Source organism: Rhinolophus sinicus, chromosome 17 (genome assembly GCF_057876585.1).
Source record: "Rhinolophus sinicus isolate RSI-liver-muscle chromosome 17, RSI-T2T, whole genome shotgun sequence".
NCBI lineage: Eukaryota > Metazoa > Chordata > Mammalia > Chiroptera > Rhinolophidae > Rhinolophus > Rhinolophus sinicus.
In genome coordinates, this window is record NC_142517.1 from 155,572,063 (window position 1) to 155,596,567 (window position 24,505).

General features: G+C 33.8%; 1 protein-coding gene across 3 annotated transcripts in view; it reads left to right on the plus strand.

The window, feature by feature from the left end:
• The first annotated feature begins 587 nt into the window (after window positions 1-587).
• The window catches only part of LOC109445177 (sodium channel protein type 2 subunit alpha), a 126,876-nt gene continuing 102,958 nt past the window's right edge, over window positions 588-24,505 (plus strand). Inside the window, exons 1-2 of one of the 3 annotated variants that reach the window (XM_088794058.1) lie at window positions 593-817; window positions 5,432-5,567. The gene's annotated coding sequence lies outside the window, so the exon portion shown is untranslated. Of the gene's footprint in view, window positions 818-5,431; window positions 5,568-24,505 lie in introns of all 3 variants that reach the window. The other 2 variants (XM_074337232.2, XM_088794057.1) reach the window with 2 other exon arrangements.

The window sequence follows — 24,505 nt, forward strand, 5'->3', positions numbered from 1 at the left end:
GAAACAAAAACTTACACAACTTCTCCCCAGAGGTACTCAGTAAAGACAAATTTGACATCTAAAATTATACAGAGGGTGCCAAAAAATGTATACACATTTTAAGAAAGGAAAAAAAAAACTTAAAATTGTAATACTCAATATATACCAATAACAAAAGATAAATACAAGTCATGTGTACACATTTTTAAAACCCCCCAGTATATAGGAGATACATACTGCTTTTTCAGGTGGTAAACAAAGTTAAGTGAATTTTAAATTAAGCATGAAGTTTTTAATGATGTATGAAAAGCTTCCATTTAAATGTAAGGTAAATAAATTTAACTAAACCCTAAAAGTAGGATTACAAATCTTAAAAATTCATACCCTAATATTTCCTAAATGTTTAATTTACAGTTAATTAAGGTAGTTGATTTTAAATACAGTGGAATTAGGAGCTATACACTACTTAATCAAACTTGATAAATGCAGTATTGCCAAAGGATCTTGAATGAATATGGTTCCACTTTTGGCCAGGAGATGGCGCTGTCATGTAAGATGCTGCCTATATTTATTTATTTATTTATTTATTTATTTTTTCAATTTAGCATGCTGCTTTCTAACAGACAGTGGATACCATCGAGTGAGTGTCAGAACAGAAAGCTAAGGCGAGAGGATGCTATGGTCGTCCTTTCTTGTTTTTTTATTTTTCAGTGAGGCTAGAATGCATGTGAGATTTTACTTTCTGTTCTCGTCGAAATTCTGAAGAACTGCATTGGAGACTATTATATTCACATATATATGGATTCTTTGCTATGATTTACAGTTTCCTTTATTTCAGGTAAGTCAATATTATTCTATCTTGACCTATCAATGAATTGTTATCTATGTTAATGAAAGCATTTAAAATAAGACGTGTGCTTTGTAAGCTTAAATTCGGATCTAAAAGATTCAAAAAATTTAAATCTAGCTGTTCTGCATTTTTAAATCTTCCTAGACTGAAATAAGCTCCAGCTCTGGCATGCTAGATTTTAATAATTCTTTGGCTTTCTGGCCTTTACTGTCCCTCTGTGGCTATACTTTTTTGCCTTTTGAGGTTTAAGCTTTCAAAGTGAAGGATGGGTCTTCTTCTCACAAGGGAAATACTGCTTCTTAATGCAGTGAACAAATTGTAGCGATGTAATGAAGCAGATTAATATGGCAGTGGCTTTGCCAAAGCCCAAGGCTGAGGCTTCTGATAGCAGCCTCACAGGCTTGCCAGCATCCTAAGTCCAAAGGCCTTCTGAACCCTTCCTGCCAGTAGTGATGATATGGGTTATTTATGCTTTTTTCCTTTTTAGATAAATTTGTAAGTCATTTCTTCCACATGAATGGACGATTTATATAATGTGTTTAAGAGACTTGGAATGATAATACAGACCCTCTCCCCTCCCCCCAATGTGGATGTAAGGAGTAAACTGAAAACAAATTAATTATTGAGAAAATGGGTTTGTCTTAGATCTTGGTGGATTTGTAATGATAAGACTGTGGCCATTAAAAATAGTCGATATTTTATAAGGTGCTCACATTTAAAATTATTTTTGGTCATGTGACATTAGCTATGTAAAGAGTGGAATGACTCAGGAGCTTTTCTCTGCTATTTTTCATAATTTCCTCTAAATCCTCTTTTTATTATTATTATCAAATTGATAAGAAGAATGCAATATAGAAATCCTGTGTTTAAAAGTCTTGATTGTTGTCTAGATTAATTTAAAATGAGAATTTTAAATATTTAAGAATTATTTTGTAAGGTTATTTTTAAATGGCTCTTTCCCTCCTCTTTGGAAAGAGGTGTGTGTGTGTGTGTGTGTGTGTGTGTGTGTGTGTGTGTGTTGATGGTGGTGGAGGTGGCAGAGGGTGGGGGTGCATCGTGATATTTCTGTCTTACTCATCATTTTCCTATAAAGAGGTAGCTACATGCACTGTGCCAGGTTGTGAAAGCTTTGGGGAATGATTTTATAGAATGGTTTCAACCACCAAGAAAAAAAAAATCCAGTCTTTTGACATATGGGATCTATAAAGAGATTAAGTTCCACATGTTTCTATATACATGGGCATTTTTAGACTCACAAATTTTTAGCATGTATCTGTCTCAGCATTTAAAGAATAACAACTGTGACTGAGAGATTAAGTGAATTTCCCAGAGCCACATACTAAATTAGAATCAGAGGTAAGGCTAGAACACTGGTTGACAGTTTTTAATGTCTTTCATAACAGTAACACAAATGGCATATAGCAGGTGTGCTGATACTGTGAGTGTGTGTGTGTGTGTGTGTGAGTTTGTGTGTCTGGGTGGAGTCTGTGAAACAGAGTTTCTTTCAGTGTACATGTTACTCGATGCAGTGTTCAATTTTCTCAGGCCTCTTGACAGGGCGTCCAAGAAAACTAAAACAACAACTATGGAGACTCTATTTCTTAGTGTTCTCCTTTCCTCATTTGATGAGGTATATTACTGTACACTATGCCCACGAATGATACGTGCGGTCACATACTAGCTCATAACTCTTTTCTTCTACTGAACAGAACAGACTGTCCATATAATCTGTTGACCATTACAAGAACATCATCATGTCCTGACCTTCTGTTTTTTACTTGTCACTTACTGGGCACAGGCTGCACCTTGCTTATTCAATATCTTGAGAAAGGAAAGGGATTAAAATGTGTTACTTCCATGTACAATATTTATGGAGTACCACACACCTACCAATAACTGTCCACTGTAGAGATTGAGACATAAACAAAGGCACAGAGTTTACTTCATGGAGTTTAACATGGAAATGTGTATGTACCATAGCTCAAAGTACTATAAACATGAACATGAAAAGAGATGAGAAAGTGAATGGGACAGGTATATGAGCACCTATCTTGTACGAGACTGTGTTTCGTCTGAGATTTAAAGTAAGCCAACAGTCACAAGTTCTGTGCATGAGCAGCTAAGAATCCAGGGAAAAATGATTTTAAGAGGATATGATAGTTCAATTAGATCTTTAAGAGTGATTTGAGTATAAATAAGTAAAAATACAAAGTTGCTCATTCTAGGCACAAAGGCAAGGCAAATAAATACGAGGAAATAGGGAACTATAGGACATTACATAGGGAAATTATAGAGAATGGTAAAAATCTAATCAGATTAAAGCCCAAGAATGGTGTTTTGTTTTGTTTTTGTTTTCTATGGCAGCCATGGTAAAGGTAATGTATTTGGCTTTCAGTGTTATACTTCTGACATACTAACACATACTTCCACATAGAGATGTTCTATTATATAAGGTGAACATTTTATGTACAGATATCAGATTAGAAGATAAAGCTGACTATATGGATGTATATGAAGCTGTGGCAAGAATTAAGTTACACATAAATGAATATCATTGGAGAATGAAAGTGGAGTGAAGATGCATAGGGTGTAACTTTAAGATTAGGTGGAGTAAAATGAATCGGTGAAAGGATACTAATTAACTGTGGAAATATGATGGGAGAAGTTGGAGGAAGTTGACTACCAAAATGGGACTCAGGAACAATAGCAAACTCCTGAAGTGGTTGGTTAATAAGAGAGTAAGGTAGGAACTGATGGATTTCACTATTGGGTCGTGGGTGGGTTCTAAAACGTTTAGTAGATTTTCCAAGACAGGGTCTCAGACTGAGGACTAAATGGGAAATGAGAAAGCTGACGAGTAATTTTAGAGTTTAAGACTTCCACTAGTGAAGGAAGGAGGTAACATTGTTTACCTTGAGGGGTAAGGTACTGTTGTGGTAAACTTGATTTTAGTTAGGATTAGAGAAACCTCAGCCCCTTCATAAAGTTATTAAGTAAGTAAAGAGAAATTCGTAAAGGAAAAAAGAAACAAAAAAATTGAAGTCCTGCAGGAGATAAGAGAAGGAAGGTTCAAGAATGTTTTTTCTTTGAGATGAGAAGAACGGGTAGGAGATGATAGAAAGGAAAGCTGATGTAACTCAGTTTAGTGTCCTGTTCTTGGAAGTTAAATCCTTGTCTGTAAGATAAAATACCTCTTCTATTTAAATTAGTTGGGTCCTCAGAAAAATATATTTGTGGCATATGGACTTTCTAGAAGAAATAATTAATCCTCAGCAGCAAAACACTTTCCAGCAGTGCTGGACTAATCCTTGAATTGCAAAATAATAACATTGTTTTACATTAGGCTTATTGTACATACTTCAGCTATCTAGTTCTTATTCAGAATGACCTGTTTAAAAACAGCTTCTATTTTAAATTTGCGTAGGATTAGACCAACACATACCGTGTTTCCCTGAAAATAAGACCTAGCTGGACCATCAGCTCTAATGCATCTTTTGGAAAAAGAATTGATATAAGACCTGGTCTTATTTTAATATAAGACCGGGTCTTACATAATATAAGACCGGGTCTATATAATATAATATAATATATAATATAATATAATATAATATAATATAATATAATATAATATAATACAATACTGAGTCTTATATAAGACTGGGTATAATATGATGTAATATAACACAATATAATACCGGGTCTTAAATTAGTTTTTGCTCCAAAAGACGCATTAGAGCTGATGGTCCGGCTAGGTCTTATTTTCGGTGAAACATCATATTTATTATATGTTATCTAGTTTGATTATTAAGGTCTGGTTCACCAGCATCTGAGTTAATTATTCAATCTCTGGCCTTTTCCTTCCTGTTTCATCAGTATTTTCACAACAATAGGTGAAAAGAAAGTCCATTTAATTACAAAGAGAAAAGAAAGTCCATTTAACTACAAACTTCCCTTAGGCAAGCTAACCTCCTTTATGAGGCTTCCTATCAGAAGTTCTGTCTCTCTCTTTCTGTTGACAGTTGCAGAATCCTCTTGTGTCTTTCCTAGCGCCTATCTCGAGGCTTGCCTTGCACGCATATGCCATGGAATGACAATGTGAGACCTTGAATGATGAAGAATCGCATTCTTCCACTGATGCCTGTGAAATAGCTGCTTTCTCAGTTCGGATGAACTCAGTTCAATTCAGAATTGGTTAGATAGAAATACCACCTCCTTGTTTCTATACCTGACTGTAACTGGGATGTATGGAAAGCCTGACATGTTAGCGTGAAACAGGCTGACTCTGGGCAACGTTATAAAGGCAGACTTCTCCCTGCCCCTCTGTGTCCTTTTCTCCCCTCCTCCCTTCTTCCCCTGGGAGTTACCTGTAGATGTCCTCGTGACTACCTCACTCAGTTACTAAACTTTATAAATAAGATTGTTTTTATCTAGCTTTAGTTCCTCATTATTAAAGTGTTAAGATCGAATTTAGATATTATTTGTGTTTCTTTTTAATCTGTTGTTAGGAAAATTTTAGGTTATTATTACCAGCAATAGGACTCTTAACCCTTGCCAATTCCAAAACTTGATGCTTATTTGTCTCCATGTTTTCTTGGCCCGCAGTGTGAGCGCTTTGGGAGATGTGGATGGGATAGCTGATGATCTGAAATGGAAACACTAACTCAAGTTTAATTCTGTTAACAGCTGTTGTGCACCAACACGAGGGTCGTGGACAATGCTTAGCAGGAGAGATTCTGAGGTAAATGCTAACTGTACAGCAAGCCTAGGCCACCACCTCTCTGCTCAGAGCACTTTAAAAGGGATGGAATTCTATGTTTGGTTTTGTTGTCGATTCCCTTTGCAAAACATTTATAATATAATTTTCTAATTTTGTAATAGGACATAGAAAATACAAATCAGGCCTTAGAATGATATTTTTCAGATTTCTGCTCTCAGCAAACACACTAGAAAGTATACTTTGAGATCTTCTAAAATTTCTTTTGATCATTTTTTTAACAAAGGTCACAAATACTTTTTAAACATCAGTTCCAAACCACTTTTGGATACTGCCAATGGAAAAAAAGTTCCCACTACTTTTCCTGATTGTATCACTTTTTGCTGTATAAATTATTAATGAATTCTGTTCAGGGTGCTTTAAATACTGATGATAGTTACAAACAAGTTTATTTCAAAAGGAAAGCAATTAAGAAAAAATTAAGAGATTTTAGTATGTATTTTGCATTTTTAAATACTGTGGATTTGGATTTTGCCAACAGCTACTACATATGTCTATTATCTTTAGAATACAAGTTTAACATAGTCTCTAATTTTGTTTAAATAAATATAATAAAGGTAAGATTTTTTGGAAAAAAATGGTTTGCTTATGTTGGTGAAAGATCTTGCTTTAGGATGCAAAAAAGAATAGTGATAATGCCTATGAAAGCAAATAAGATCTTTAGTCATCAAAATGTAATTTTATACTATATTGGCTTTAAGGAACATTAGAATCTTATATGCAATTTGTGGATGACAAATACCACTGGCAATATAGCTGTGCCTATTGAAATATTATTTCTATATGGGAACAGATGGCCTACATGAAGAACATGAAACGAAGTTGTATTAAAACTGAAAAGTAAAAACTACTGCCTTATCTCCCTGTAATACTCATATATAGGTGTCATCTCCCCCTTACTGCATTTGGGTTTAGAGAAATCAGACGTGGATGGAAGCAGAGGTGGAGGTGGACTTGGCAAATTTTTTCTGACAATAATCCATTAAGCCTTTAAATCTAGATCTTCATTTGGATGAAAATATAATTACTAACTACATTAATAATAATAAACTTCTATCATGTAATGGCCTTTTGTTATTTATGAAAAATTTTGGAGAAATGGTTTAAGAATCATGCATATTTAAGTATATTTTACCTATCCAAATATGTTAAAAGGTTTTTAAGGGTAAGAAGATCATAATTTTAATTAACTTTTTGTTTCTACTTGCTGAAAAATAATTTTGTACTGGAATACAATGATCGTAGGAAGCAATCACACTCAAGAAGTGCTTTGAATTGTTTGAATTATTGTTATAGTTCAGAATATTAAGTCTTGTACTGGTATCTAGGCTCAGTTGGGATTATACTACACTTTCAGCATGAGCATGTCTTATATCTTAAAGATTATGATTATGTCTCCCATCTCTGAATAACTGATATCAAAAGGTAGAAATATCTAAGATATAAGGCAAGCCAGTCAGGGGGCAGTTGTGATAGTATCTGTATCAACCCTAGCTGTATTACTAGCTAGGATGTTTTTCTCCTTTTCTGTGTTTACCCTGGATTGAGCAACTGAGGTGGCCCAGGAATTGTTAAACAGGGAGGTTGTGCCAGAAAGGTGCTCAGACTTACACTTGCTGTTTCTTGCATCAGTGATCTAGAGAACCTAGTTGTATAGACATGGTGACCATAAATTATCTAAATCACATTGCGATTGCTTAATAATTTCTCTAGAACAACAGGAGTAAATCAAGGCTGCCCCAGGCCAACTGCGATGTATGGTTACCCCGTTTGTAATAGTTGGAAGAAAGGAAAGTCAGAAAAGGATTATGCCATATTTTATATTTGATTAGTATACCCAGATAAATGGTCCACAATTTAGTTGCCTACGTGTCAGAAAGTTAAAATGTAAAATGGCCCATCAAGCTCGATAAAGAGCCTGAAGATAAGATGCCCAATTATTGGCCTTTATAAATCCACCAGCTAAAATCTCTAGTGACTCTTATTGAACCCTTAGTTATATCACCAGGAATGACCTAACTCCATAAATTTTGTGCCTGACTTCTTACAGAAGTCAACTTTCTGCAGAAACAACTGCTTTAGTAAATATATGTTGTTAATACCAACCTAGACTCCGAAAAAGCAAGAGTATGGGAAACCCTTTTGCACTTGATATAACCTATTCACAGGCTTTCAGGAAAGCACCCATGCTGATGCATTCTTGCACTAGTCCTATATCCTCAGAGTCATAACTTTCTATATCTCCAGAAATTTTAAGGGTAAGTGAGACCTACTACGATAAAAAAAAAAATAATATACACAAAACCTATGAAAATTTTCAATTCTGGAAACTCGGTAAACTAGTGAATGTGGAACACCTTTACCAACATCTCGAAACTCTAAATATAACAAATAAAAATACTTCTTAAATACATAGTTATGCTCATATTAAATAAAGGGAAGCCTCCAGTATTCAGAAATAAAGAGATAACTAAAATCCTCAGCAGTAAACATGAAAGCTGATACAGTACAGGGCTCTGGGGAGCAGAAGGAGGTATATCATATTAAGAATAAGATCTAAATTCCCAGAGGGATTAGTTTTAAAGTCTGGAAATATGAGGATGAGGCCTGGAACTTTATAATATGGGGAATTGAAACTGAGAGTCCCTGTGTAAAGAATAGAGCCTCAAAAAGTTGGATTCTCACTGAAATAAGAATTAGAAAATGTAATCTGCTGATCCAGGAATTTGAAGATACTTGTCTCTGTCCTATCTTTTAGGGAAAAAAAGGAATTTAGAAAGAATTAAAACCCTAGGACTGCATCAAGTGAAATAGAATATGGATATAAGCTATTCTGTGGAAAGAAATTCCACAGTGTCAGACCAATATATTTGAATACTTGGCAGAAGCAATTATAAAATAAAAGATTTTTAAAAAGATTTTAAAAAAATTACGGTAAACTCACAATAAAAATATACCAACTACATGAGAAATAAGCCACTATAACGGATATTCAGCAGACATAACAAAAAAATGCATAGAACCAGCATCTCGTGAACTTCAAGTAATAAAATAATCCAAGATAAACTGTAAATAAGCATGTTTAAAATGATAAAAGGGTTAAGGAATAAAAGTAAAGCACTATGAAATAAGAATAATAAGATACTGAAAAAAGAAACCAAACAGAAATTTGTAAATGAAAATGATAAGAATTAGCATTTAGAACTGTATGGGTTTAACAGATGAGATACAGCTGAAATAAGAATTAAAGGTTTCTAGATGAGGATTTACCCAGAATGCATCAATGGCATTCTTGATGTTAAAAAGTGTGATAAGTAGAATTAAAAGGTTCAACAACACCAAGGAGATATTCTAGAAAGAGATCATTGAGATAATGGGGGAAACTTGATTTTTGAAACTATAATAGCAGAGAAAATTCCAGTACTGATTAAAGACATGTTTTCTTGGATAGGAAAAGCATAAAACAGATGATGAGACATTCTGTCTTTACACCTAGACAAAATTCTCTAACCACTTGATAATTTAGTAATAAAGGTGCATAAAGTAGGAGCTGTTACGTGGGTTCAGTAAAGGAAGCCAAAGTGAGAGCGAGAATGTACATGCAGCTGAGCAGGCGAGGCAAGAGGGAACAATTGAAGCAGACCAACAGCAAAAGGGCCAGAAATGGAAGGAAGGCCATATGGATCAAATGCAGTGATTCTGGAACAAATTATTTGAAACTGCTCGTGATTTTATTGCTGACCAAAGCCTAAAGAAAACAAAGCAACAAAATGAGACTGGTCATAATTTTGGAAATGGATTTCTTATGTCACTTTATATATTTGTTGCTTTAACAAATTCATCATGACTTCTTTTGTCATATTTGTTTAGATTATTACAAAAAGAGATAAAATATGGCACAGTGAAAGACTCCTTTGTACCCTATGCTGATCCCATTCTTACCATTTCCTTCTCAGTTAACAGCTATTTTGAATTTGATGCACAATCTTTACATTCATATTTTTAAATTATACTCCATACAACTTGTACACACATACAATGTGGAGCACTGTTTTATGCATTTAAAAAAATATACAAATGGTATCATACTATATTTATATATTTTGCTTTTTACCCTAAACATGATATTTTTGAGAATTGATCATTTTGATATATGGACATATAGCTCAGTTATTTCAACTGATGTATAGTTTTCCATTATAGAAATGTATCACAAATTTACAATCTCATAATGATGGATATTTGGGTTATTACCACTTTTTTTTACTATTATAGACAATACTGCTATGAACATCTTTATGCATTTTTCTTTTTCTACCCATGATTTTGTGTAGGTAGGTCAATGGATTTCAAATACACACTATTTAACGGTTTTGTCCCTTTGACTGTAGTCCAAATAGTTGGTCAATAGTGCAAATTTCCACAATCAACATAATAATAGCTGTAATCTTTCTTTTATAAAAGGCACACATCCATTATAGTATTTTGGAGATAAGTGAATGGAAAAATTTTTAGTGTTCACGTGAAACAAGACTTTCAATCTTTTTGATTCAACATTTCCACTTCTAGCTACTGGTCTTAGACACTACAGTAGACACTACAACATTGTTTGTAAATCATAAAAAATACCTGGCAATGACCTCAATATCTATTTATAGAGATGGGTTTAATCAGTTGTAGTTCATCTACATAACAAATATTACATAGACATTAAAAATAAATTTAGACTTTCATATACTGATATGAAAAAATGAAGTGATAAAAGCAGTTTTCATAACACTCTGTATGGTATTAATCTGTAGAAAAAAGACAGCATATAGTTGGGTTTTGTTTTTTCATCCAGCCAGCCACTCTATGCTTTTTGATTGGCGAATTCAACCTATTTACATTTTGAGTAATTACTAATGTCATGTTATTAATTGTTTCTGGTTCTTGCATAGTTCCTTGTTCCTTTCTTTCTCTCTCGCTGCTTTCCTTTGTGAAATTTTCACAGTGGGTGTATGCTATGATCCCCTTTAACTTTTGTGAATCTGCTATAGGTTTTTGCTTTGTGGTTACCATAAGGCTTACATAAAACATATTTATAACAGTTTTTTTCTAAGCTGATCACTTCAAACACATGCAAATACTCTAACCTTTTACTTCCACTTGTTTTTAATGCTTTTAATGTCATAATCTACCTCTTTTCATATTGTGTATTCATTAACAAATTATAATATCTATTATTATTTTTAATACCCTTGTCCTTTAACTTTTATACTCATATTATAGTTAAGTGGTTAACACAACACCATATTACAATATTAGAATTCTCTGAATTTGCCTATACACTTACCATTACTAGTGTATTGTATAATTTTCTATGTTTCTATGTTACTAATTAGTGTCCTTTCATTTCAGATGAAAGAATTTCTTTCAATATTTCTTATAAACGGGTCTCATGGTGAAGAACTATTTCAGCTTTTGTTTGTCTAGGAAAGTATTTCTCCTTCATTTCTGAAGGATAACTTCTCTGAATAGAGTATTCTTGGTTGGCATTTTATCTTTCAGTACTTTGAATATAGTATCCCGCTTTCTCCTGGCCTGTAAGTTTTCTGCTGAGAAATGCACTGAATGCCTAACAGGTTCCTTTCAGTTTACAATCTTCTTTTTTCTTGCTGCTTTTAATATTCTGTTCTTATCTTTGATATTGACAGTTTTATTATAATTTGTCTTGGAGAAAATCATTTTGGATTGAAATTATGGGGTGACTTGTCAGCATCATGAACTTGAAGGATGTCTGAATCTCTTCCCAGGTTTGGGAAGTTCTCAGTCATTATTTCTTTTTGGGGGGGCAGGGGGGTTAAATTCTTTGTTTTTTAATTAAAGTTTATTGGGGTGACAATTGTTAGTAAAGTTACATATATTCTTCAGGTGTACAATTCTGTAATACATCATCTATATGTCACATAGTGTTTTCATGACCCAGAGTCAGTTTTCTTTCCATCACCATATATTTGATCCCCTTTACCCTCATCTACCACCCGCCTCCCTTCTTACCCTCTGGTAACCACTAATCTATTGTCTGTGTCTATGAGTTTTTGTTTCTTCATTTGCTTGTCTTGTTCTTTGTTGTTTTCAGTTTTATATACCACGTATCAGTGAAATCATATGGTTCCGTATTTTTTTCTGTCTGACTTATTTTGCTTAGCATGATAATCTCAAGATCCATTCATGCTGTTGCAAATGGCATTATTTCATCTTTTCTTATGGCAGACCTAAACATAAGACCTGAAACAATAAACTGCAGAGAAGGAAACATAGCTACTAAATTTATGGACCTTTGGTTCAAAGAGGGTTTTATGAATTTGACTTCAAAGGAAAGGGAAGTAAAAGCTAAAATAAATGAATGGGACTATATCAAATTAAAAAGCTTGTCCGCAACAAAAGAAACCATCAACATTATTTCTTTAAATAAGCTTTCTGCTCCCTTCTCCTTCTCCTTCTCCTTCTGGAACTCCAATAACTCACACATTATTTTTTTATGGTGTCCCATAGGTCTTGTAGGCTTTCTTCACTCTTTCATTCTCTTTTCTTTATTCTCCTCTAACTGGATGATTTCAAGGTTCCTGTCTCCTAACTCACAGATTCTTTCACCTGTTTGGTCTGTTCTGCTGTTGGGCTCTATTGCAATTTTCTTTTCATTTCATTGAATTCTTCAGTCTAGAATTTGGTTCTTTTTATGTACTCCCTAGACATCTACCAAAGCTTCTTCTTGCTGCTAGCTTTGGAAGCCTGCACAGGGAGCCAGCTGCGGGGGGGGGGGGGGGGGGGGGAGGGAGGGAAGGGGTGCATGGGTGAGGCACTAAGGCCAATTGCAGAGATCCATGGGTGTTGCATTACCAGAGGCTTGTGGGTGAACTTCCCAATAGAGTCCACAATGCAGTTGTCAAGGACCATGTGCATGTAATACCCTCTGATAATTTTATCTGCCACTCTCCTGATCCCCTTCCTTCTCCCAATCATGGAGCTTCCAATTTAATAGGCTGGATTCTGCAAGACAGCCTCTTTGTCAGAGTCCCACACAGCTGGGAAAGCTGAGCATTCACTCGCTTTCTTCCAAGAAAGAAATCATGCCTGAGAAGGTCTCACTTAGCCCTAAGCTGTGCCCCCTTGAGGCAGGGGTGATGCGGACAAAGTCAAAATGTACCTCTTACCCACTCCAGTGCATCACAACTTGCTTTTTTTTTTTTTTTTTAGTTTTTGTTTCTGTGTTTTGGGGTTTGTTTGTTTGTTTTGTTTTGTTGTGTTTTTTTTTTTTTTTTTTTTTTTTGCTTTGCTGGTATGTTGGAAATTATCCTCTGGAAACCTGGACTTCCACAAAGGCTTTCTTGTTTGTGCTCCTGCAATGTGGCTAGAACCAGTTCACAGGCTTCTGCAGGGACCACAGCTGGTACTGAGGTCTGTCTGCCTGTTACCCGGTGCACAGGTGGATGAGACGCCTCCTGTGTCCATTGGCATACGGTTCTGAATTTCACAATTCCCACAGAAACACTTTTCTTTGTGGATAGATGCTGAATTTTTGTTGTTAAGTAGGGGGAGGGAAATGCAAAATGCCACCTTGATGCTGATGTCACTTCATTAAACCACTAGCATTTAATTGAAATCACTCAGTTTAGGTCTCCTAGAGAAGCTTCATGCATATCTTCTAAATATCAGCTTAGATGTTTGTCTTTGTTAAAGGCCTAATATCTTTATAGAAAATTCTGTCTACCATAAATATGCCAACTCTCTATTAGAAAAATGTATCACTTTCCACTTTATCATATACTAAAAAAAAATCCACTGAATATATTTCTGTCTTCAATACAGTGCAGTGTTGCAGTGAAAAAAACATTTTTATAATACCCAGTGCTTCAGAAAATATATACGAACTTTTGTCCTAATTATATCTAACTCAAATGTCACTTCCATTATAATGCTCTCTCTAATGTTTTCATGTGCACTGTCACATTTTGTTCTGTACTTCCATTGCATCGTGCAACTCTCTCTACCCTTGTCATAACGTGGACTAGCCAGATATGTGTGCACTTGGGTCATCTATTATGTGAAAGTGTATACTATATAAGGACAGACATTGTATGTTATAGTTCTACCAAGCTACCTAGTACCTACATATAATGCCTTCCTTAGGAGATGATCAGTACATTTGTTGAGCTCTAGTCATTTAAAACTTCAATCAGGATACTATTTGAAATTTCTTACATCCACAACATAATTATGTCCTACTTCCAGTGACTTATTAAAATAGCTCTCAATAGTTTGCTTTAATATAACTGCCTTAAATGGCCTTTAAATTTAGTGTTGTAGTAGACTACCTGGTTCAGAATCTCTATTTTCAAATCTTGTTCATAAGAAATTGTCTTACTCCATAAATAATTTTTATAATCAATAACAGAATTAATTAAAAATAGTCACTCATGTACATTTGCATACACACGTAAATGACCAAAGTCTATCCCCTCCAATCATTATCTAGCTTTAAAAATGCAACCTAAAAAAAAAATAGTAATAATAAAATGACCTAGCTTCTATAGGAAGTAGTGAAATGTAGATTTCAGTACTCTTTTGACATTATAATAGCAGATATACATCTTGTAGTATATTTTAAATCCTTAATTGCAGAAATACGAGATGTGATAAAAAAATAAAACATGGTGAATGTTTAAATTAAAAAAAATAATTACAGTAAAAGACACGTTGCCATTAATCCCCCTCAAAATACCCCCCCTTGCTTCGAACACACTTATCCCATCATCGTTCTTGCCTCTTTCTGAAGCAGTTCTGGAAGTCCTCTTTCATGAGTGTCTTTAATTGTGCTGTTGTGGCTGCCTTGATGTCCAGAATTGATTCAAAACGTTTTCCTTTCATGGTCATTTTGACTTTGGGGAAGAGCCAGAAGTCGCATGGTGCCAGACCCGGTGAATAAGGTGGATGAGGACACACCATAATATTCTTATTTGACAGACATTGCTGTATACCAGAAGCAAGGTGTGACATGGAGTATTATCATGATAGAGGACAAAGTAAAGACACTCATGAAAGAGGACTTCCAGAACTACTTCAAAAAGTGGCAAGAGCGATGGGATAAGTGTGGTTGAAACAAGAGGGATTAATGGCAATGTGTCTTTTACTGTAATTTTTTTTATTTATTTCAACATTCACTGCATTTTTTTATCACACCTAATAGTTGACACAACACCTTACTCAGCCAATAAATTTAATCTTTGATCCCATGTTGTTCATCATTTTCCTCTGAGCTTCTGGTTTCTCACATTCTTGACCTGTTCAACTCTTCAAAAAAATTCTGATCATTAGTAAAAACCAAAAAGAGATATAAATGAAACAAAATATGATTTAATCAATCAGTGTAGTACATTTTACAACTAAAAACATCTAAGACTATGTAAGTTGACTTTGTCTACATTGCTATCTTAGCTTTTGTGACAATGTTTCTAACAAAGTTAAATGATGTTACATAAGCTAGTGTTCTTTACAACAAGTAACAGAAATAGATAAAGGAAAATGTTAAATAAACAAACAAACAAACAAATAAATAAATAAATAAATAACATATTGGCTGGGTATAGGGAAGCCAATAGATATGGTGTCAGAAAGGACACATACTGGACTGTTCCAATAAGTAAGTGGTAAAAACCAATGCCACATTAGTGATTCTGGAAGCAGGTAGCTGAAAACAAAATAAAACAAGTTATAACAATAATAATAAAGGAAAAGTCAGTGGGCAGTATACTTTTACACTTAGACTTTCAAATGAGATCATAACAACTCTTTGTCTTAGGAATTTTATGCAAAGTGCTGCCTAAGTTTATATGTTCGGTGCCTTCTAGCCCATTGATTCCATCACATTTCATGGCACAGAGTTCTTCATGCCCCCATAGCTTAACAAATTAAAATTGATCTGAGAAAACGTAATTGTCCCTTGGACTAGCCACTGGTAACTCTGTCGGATTGAATAGAAAGATTAGCTTCTCTACTGCATTTCTTTTGAGTTATAATGTAAATTAATGTGTTAACTTTGCATCTAGTGGTTCTTGGGAGAAAAGAGACATTAAAAGGCGTGGGTGAAAGAGTTGACACAGGTTTTTGTGTGTGATTTTCAGTTTGTAAACTAATAATTTTCATAGCTTTTTATGGTAGGCTGCATAGTGGCCCCAGAAATACCCAGGCCCTAACCCCTGGGTCCTGTGAGTGTTGCCTTATATGGCACAAGAAACTGTAGATATGATTAAATTAAGGATCTCAAGATGGGGAGATTATCCTAAATTATCTGGATGGGATAAATATAATCACAAGAGTTCCGTTAAGAGTGAGGCAGAGGGAGATTTGAGTACAGAAGCAGGAAATGTGACAACAGAAGCAAGAGGTTGGAATAGTGTGAGGAAGGTTTCACAGACTAAGGAATGTAGGCATCCTCCAGGAGCTAGAAAAGGCTTAGAAACATAACCTACCTCAGAGCCTCTAGAGGAAGTGTGGGTCTCCCAACACTTGGTGTCAGCCCAATAAAACTCATTTCTGACTTCTGTCCTCCAGAACTGTAAAGAATTAATTTGTGTTATTTTAAGCCACCAGGTTTGTGGTAATTTGTTATATTAACCATAGAAAACTAATACACTTCGTTATTAAATAGGAAATGACTAGGACATTCAATAAGTTAGAATCCTTAATGCCAACAACTGCTATTTTTTTTTTTTTTTTATGGGAGTCAATTTTTGATGATTTGATCATTGAAAAATGATAGAAAAGTAGCTGTTCTGGACACATATTTTTTCTTCTACTCTTTTATACCACGTTCTGAAACCTTGAAGGTTCCTTGTTGGCGTGGTATCAAGAGGCAACCATGGCCCGTGATTTCTGACTGAGATGGCCAAAAATAGGCACCAGCAGGGACTGGAGGGTTGGAAGAGAATGAAGTTCGGGTATTTACTGCTCACATCCCTCTCTGCCAGATTGCTATGGTACAATGTGAAGGCCATACGGGTCCAAGTGCCCGTACTCCCTCCTGATTGCAGGATTTATTACCTCATTCTTCTTACTGCCTCTAGCCCCAGGGTAGTGTATCATTGCTTTTTTGGTTTCCCTTAACCCCAGCACGCCTTTGGGGATCATCTTTTTTGCTTTCATCTCTTCAATTTAATTCTCTGTGTCATCTGTTTTTCTGCCAAGAAAAATTAATACAAGTGCTAGTGAAACAATACACATAAATCAGATTATTTGAGCCTCACAATGACCCTGTGAGTTAGGTACTATTACTATTACATTTAAAATAAGAATAAATTGGGTTCACCAATCCAATTCCAACGTGAGGGCATCCTCACAACCCCACATCAACAAACAAGTCTCAGACAGCAGCAGGGTGTCCAAGAATTTAATAATTCTGACACTATCTACATGGAGATAATATCAGGTTCCACAGATTAAGAATTTAATTCTACAGAACAGACAGGCAGACAGACAGACAGACAGACACACACACACACACACACACACACACACACACACACACAAACACACAGAGACACACATACACCACACCCTTCAGATGCCAGCTGCAAGCTAGGCTAACTGTGCTTCTCACTAACTGGTTGAAGATTCCAATGACCTCCTCCAACTCAGAATGCCAATTGCAAGTCCAGATTGTAACCTATACTTCTGACCAACTGGCTATAAATCAGACGTTCCCACAACTCCATCCTTGGGTTTGATTAATTTACTATTAGGTTGGTGCAAAAATAATTGTGGCTTAAAAGGTTAAAAGTAATTGCAAAAACTGCAATTTCTTTTGCACCAACCTAATAATAGAATGGCTCACAGAACTCGGAGAAACATCTTACTACATAGATCACTGGTTTATTATAAGAGGATATAACAGGAACAGCCAGGTAGAAGAGATGCGAGTTATGTGGGAAAGGGCATGGAACGTCTATGTTGTCTCAAAGTACACCATTCTCCCTGCATATCCATGTGTTCACCAACTCAGAAGCTCTCAGAATCCCATCCTCTTGGGTTTTTATGGAGGCTTGAAGTCCATCCTTCTAATCACAAGTTTGGATCTCCTGGCAACCAGGCCCTGCCCTTGGTGCTTTCGAAATGTCACCTCCTTAACATAACAAAAAACTCCTTTTTCACTCTCAATGAAGACCATATATATATATGAGAAATATATTGTGGTCATCTGAATAATCAAATATATATTTCTTATAAATTGCAGTATTGTAGTGATAATACTGAAAAGACATAGAGTTAAAATAACTTGATGGCCACATAGCTAACTGTCTAAGCCAAAATGGAATCCAGGGAGTTTTACTCCAGAACTGAATTTAGATAATGGTAATAAATTACTTAATATGCTTTTAAATATAATCTTATATTTTTGGTGTCTATATAAATCCCATAGACAGGACCTAAATACAGAAAAAAATAGAGTAAGTAGAAACAAGTCAGGAAAATTTAGTTCATAGTTAATAAAACTAAACACAGAAGACACAGAAATCTGGGTTTGGAAATGGTTTATACGTGCATTCTACATATCTGAATGCTTCAGGATGTTATTTAATATCTTAATTTGTCTGAAAATGGAAATGAGAGGGGCAGTATTCTCTTTAATATACAAAAAAACCCTTTCATCATACAAATTATTGAAGTTATCTATTGCTGTCTGTGATCATTTTCCAGTGATCAAAATCAGATGAATTAAAGATGAAAAAATACTACTTAAATCCCTAAAGATTTGCTAATGCAAAAATCAATAAATGCCTTTTACTTATCCCCTGAAAGTGCACATTTACCACTTTTTTTACTTGACCTTTTTCATATTTAAAATTAAAGCATCATGTAATTAAAAAGATGAAAAAAATATTTCCTAGAAAATTCTTGCTGATTTTCACATAGGGGTGTGACAAAAATGACATCAGAATTTGTTATTATTTTATCTTTAGAAACTGGAAGAGAAGATGAAAACTTAAAAAAAAAAAAAAAAACCCTCGGTGTCCCCTACCCATCCTTTCTAACCTTTGTATTCAAAATTTTCCTCCCAGTTATATACCTGGTAGTAAAACGTCTTTTTTCCATGAAGTTTATGAAATTCTTCCTGACATGACCTAGGCTTTGAGAGTGCCATGTGACCTGCATACTACCTAGCACATTGATCTATGATGACATCCCTGGCAGGTCACTTACAGCCTATACCAAGGGTCAACAAACTATGGTCTCCTATAGGCTCTTTTGTTTAAAATAGCTGGGAAATAAAGAAGGATATTTCCTGATGTAAAAATTATATGAAATTTGAAGTATAATACATAAAGTTTTATTGGAAGATCCGTGCTCTTTTCTTTATGCATTGTCCATGGCTGTTTTTATGCTACTACGTCAGAGTTGCAGAGTTGCGATAGAGACATATGGCCGACAAAGCCTAAAACACTAGGTGGCCCTCGTAGAAACTGAGTTTCAGACCTCTGGCTTATATACTCACATTGCAGTATAATTGTAAATTATAGATGATTGACAGTATTTGAACTTCTGGATGAATGATTGTACATCGTGAAATGTATAGTTATAGCTATTATCACAGATATAACCTATTAATTTTACCAGTTTTTAATTGATTCTTTTAACTTTTCTGGGTATATAATTTTGTCTGTAAATAATTATGGTAATTATATCTACTTTTTTCCAATACCTACTTCTAATCGATGTTTTCTCCTAATTACATTGGTAGATTTTCCTGGAAAAAAATAATAGTAAAAATTTCTAGCTTTTTCCTCACTCTGATATAAAGGTTTATAATTTTTCATCACCAAAATATATTTACATTAGTATTCATAGTGAAATAGCTGTATTGATGTAAATTTGATCTGAGACAGACTTTATATCATGTAAAGGGGTTTCCTTTATTTCTCATTACAGAGAGCACTTATAATAATTTACAAATAAGACTTACTAAATAACTTTTTAGCTTCTGGCTATAGTTTGTATTTTTTTATTGATCCATTGACATATTGTATTTCATGAATATATTTTCAAATATTACATCATTTTTTGCATTTCTACTTTGGATGTTATTTTTTGGCACATTATTAAGTAGCTGATGAATTTTACTTAAGATTTTTACATCTGTACTCATTAATAGTGTTAGGTGTAATTATCCATTTTTAGTTTTACTATCAAATTTGTATTTTTCTGAAAAACCTTTTGAGTAATTTTCTCTTTCTATGCTTTGAGTGATTTTTTTTAAAACATGGAAATAAAGTGTTTCTAGATAATGTCAATATTTATTTTTTAGAGGAGATCAATAACTCATCTATAAAACAATACCTTATTGTTTATTTTTGTGTAGTTTTATGTATTTATCGATTCATTTCCTTATAATTTGCCTGGTCAAGGTTTCTACTTCTTATACAATTTTGACAATTTCATTTTCATACATGTTATCTATTTCATAGAGAATTTCAAAGATTTATAAATTTTCAAATTATTTTTATAAGTTTAATGTATTATGGTCAAAGAATATGGGTGAGGTCTACAAATTCTAACTTCTGTCATTTATTGAGGTAGGATTTTTTGTTTAATTGCTTGTTCGCTTGCTGCTTTGTTGCTGTGTAATTGATCAGTTTTAGAAATTATAAAAGTAAGCTTTTTCTGTTCAATACAAAGTTTGATACATAGTTATTAAAATAACAGTAATAATTATTTTATTCAAATCTTCAATGCTTTTAATTTGTTTTCATATATGATCTCTCAAAAATAAAAGAAATGAATTTATGTCTTCTACAATAATATTGAATGTCTAAGAGTTTTGCATAATATTGTCCTACTATTAACTTTATAAATTTATGACTAATACATCTTTATTGGAAGATTTGCCTTTAAAAATATAAAATTATTTATCCCTTTGTTATTTTTGTCTTGAAATATATTTTGTCTCTAATAACATTCCAAAAGCTACATTTTTGTTTGTATTTGCCTGATATATTTTTGCCCATTTTATATTTTTAACGTTGGCAATTTGTTCCATGCTTCTTTTAGATAAACAGCATCTGTTCAACTTTTGCTTTGTGATCTAATTAGGTACTTTTTGTTATTTAATATGAATAAACCAATTCATAATTTATTATCATAAATTTTAGGTATATTTGATTTTTCTTCTCATAACTTGTTCTGTGGTTTCTACTTTTATTCTTTATTATTTTTCTTGATTTGCCTATTGGATTATATCGACTATAATTTTTTCCTTCTTTTTTTTCTCCCTCTGTTTTTTCTAGTTATTTGGAATGAATATATAGCCCGTTTTCATTTTATTATTTTAAGAGAAATTGTCAGTATCAAAATTGAAAGAGTATCTATTAATTATCCCCATGTAAGATAGAAATATTTTTTTTTCCTTCCCTGTTCAACTATGTTCTAATTTTAAAAATGCATAATTTGGTATTTCACACTAATTTAAAGAAATGTTTTTCATAAGTGAATTGTTTTATAACCATGCTGACAATAATGATTTACATTTAGCTCTATGGTTTAACTCCATGTCCTAACTGAAAGTTCTTTCACATTGCAATTTCTCCATTCTTTCCATCATCTTCTGTAGAGCTAAAGTATACCTTAGAATCATCTTTCCATGAAGGATACATTGATAACACACTTGCTTAGCTCATGCTGTGTGAGAATATTTCTCTCATACCCTCATACAGAAATGACAGTTTGTTGGTACACAAATATTTTTCCCTAAAAATTCTTGTTGTCTTATTCTCTGATACCCAATATGAAGAAGATAAGATACAGCCAGAAGTTTGCTTGTGTTTTTTCCCTGTTTGAACACTATTTTCCCCCATTGGAAACTTGAAGGATTTGTATCTTTATCTCTTAACCTTCTCTAGCTTAAGAGGATATGTCTAGATACTGGTTTGTTTTAATTAATTTATCTATTATTTAATGGTCTCTTTTGATATAAAGATTCCATTCTTTCTTGAGATTAGAAATTATTGCAACTACTATGTTTGCTTTAGTTTCTTCTGAAATTACTCTCTTTAATTATAGCATTTCCTGGGTTTTTGTCTCATATATATTTTTATATTCTTTATAATAAATCTGTATCTTTTTTTCTTCTTAGATCTGTGGAAACTTGAGTTTGTCGTCTATTTAAATGATGTAATTTTCTGAATTTTCAAATCTGCTGTTTACTGTGTATGTTGTACTTACGGATTTAGCTATTTTTAAAGTATCCTTGCAGTCTCCATTAAGGTTCTCTTGCTAATTTTTAGCTTTCCTTTCCATATTTTTAATGTCCTCTTAATCAGAATAGATTTCAACATTGACATATTCTTTCCTACTTCTTGTAGTAATTCCGTTCCATTTTAAGGAGGCATCTGCACCAATTTTTAAGAACATGCCCCTTATTTTGAACAATGACATCTTTTTATATGTCTGTTGATTTTTCTCTACTTGCTCATCCTCACAGAGAAAACTCTATGCTGTATGACATTGGGATTTGAGATGGTTCTGCCGGTATTGTTAATTTCCTATAAATATCTAAAACTATTTTAGGAAGAAGAGAAATCTTTAAATTCTCAGTTGTTATAAATTTGCCAATTCAAGGGTCTAGCTGCCTAAGGAAAATAAGAGCTAATCAAGGCAGGGACTTAGTAGGTTTCAGCAGCCCAGACTGAATCTTAGGAAGTGAGGCATGATTTCCTGAATTTGGTTGCCTTAATGGAGAGCCGTGTTCCTGTTCTTTGTCCACTATGGCACCTGTTGTAAGCTGGGCACAGACTTTGCCATGTGATGGACAGCTCAGAAATACTGGTGAAATCTGCAATGTCCTTGCTGCAAAAATATTCTTCCTGCAACCCTTGCCACGGGGCCCAGTGTGCCATAGTGTTCTAGGATCACACCTTTCATTTCTTTCTGAGTTATACTGACCATCCGTAAGCCCTTAGTCCTGAAAAGTTTGGCTTTCCTTCAGTCTGCTCCTGCTGGATTAGATCTAGAAAATGACACTCATGGCATGTGCAGATCTTTCTTCTTACTTCCAGCAATGACACGTATTTTCCCTCAACTCTTTTCAGAATGCACAATACTCTTTTCACTTGCATCAGGCAGACAAGAGAGTGGCAAATTGGAAGGAAAGGGATTCAATGTCTGTGATCAAGGGTTTGTGTTAGCTAAAAGTAAATGTCCTTAAATCCTAAGATTATTCATGAATAAAGGAAAGAGTTATAATAGAAGTATTCAGTGACTCTAATATATATGTGTTTGTGTTTACTTAATAGAAACCAATTCCCATTTTTATCTTTCAGTTCAAATAACTTTGTTCCCTTTATTTTTAAAAATTTCACAGTTTGTTCTTTTCTTTAGAGATAGCAAATTATTACCAATGAAAGGAAGACTGACTAGGAATCAGTCTGGTTTCAGATCTGACACTAAGTATTTTTACTCTGGTATTCTATATGCTTCAATTTTATCACCATTAAAATGAAAGAAATGGACTACATTCTTTCTAAAGTGTCTTCTAGCTCTCTGTTTCTTCTTGTGCATAATAATAGCACTATTGTTGATAATATCTATGTTTAAAACTATAGAATAAGTCAACAAGATGAAGTTATTTCCTCTTTTAAAAGACAGAGGTTGCTCAACACTTGAATTCTGAATTACTAGTAAAATAAAGAAGTTAGATGCTAGATAACCAGTGTGCTTTTAAATGGTTTAACCTTGGCTTTGCACTATTAAATTTCACTGTGCTGTTAATTTTGTATTAGTTTCAGAAATAAAATATGCTAACTACCGCAAGTAGATGTGCACCTATCAGAGGAGAGTGATTTGGAGAAGAGTCCCTGAGGACCTTTTTGCTGTAAATTATCCCCTAACACAGAGTATTGTTGTGGTTCTACCACTCTTATCATACCTTTCCTGAGCATCCCCTCATTTCAGTCACCCTGCATCACTGTGTATGATGTTGAATGGGTTTTTAGTTTTTGAAAAAGAGAAAAGGGATAATCTTTCAGTCATACTACAGTGTTGGTTTGTAATAAATAGTGTCGTTTAGTTTCTCTGGGTATCGCATAAACTGTAAAATGAAACTGGCTTTTCAGTGCTTTGATTATCCCTCAAATGGAATGCCCTATATTTTTTTAACTGATAATTACTGGAAAATGTTTCAATACAAGGTCTTAAAGCCAACTAGAGTTTTATCCAGACATCTATCCTGCCTGCAGTGGTAAAAGAATACAGACAATGGTTCAAAAATACCAATATCTAAACATTTGTTTTCTTCTGTGTATGTGTTTCATGACCATCTCTAATAATTGTTGGCACTACCCCTTAGTGATTAAACTCTCTTCTGTTGAACTTTTAAATAATGGTAGCCTATTATTAAAATTCCTTTCACTTTTTATATTGATCGACTGCTTAAAATGTCGGAATATTTTTTCTTAATACTATGTTTATGTTCATCCCAACAAACAAAATTTAAATAAAGGAAAAAAGTTATTTGTTATTTTTTATTACATTACTTTTTTACTATAATTTTTTAAAATATTTTATTTTAGTAAATAATGAATCTAATTTCAACACCTTTCCAGAAAGGTCATTTTACTCCTTGTTATAGAAAAAGTGTATAATAGTCCAATGAACTGTGGAAATATTCACCTACTCTTAAAAAGCATATATATCTTTGTGTTAACCAATGCTGTGTCTACTAGCCATTCAAACTTCACTCAATTTTTTTTTTAATGAAATAATCAGAAGTATTCATTGTTCACCGCATCCCCACTTCTTGCCCCTGCAATTTAATTTCCAGCTGACTTGTGTTTCTTCCTGAGAAAGATCCCTCATTAGTATCCTTGATTCTT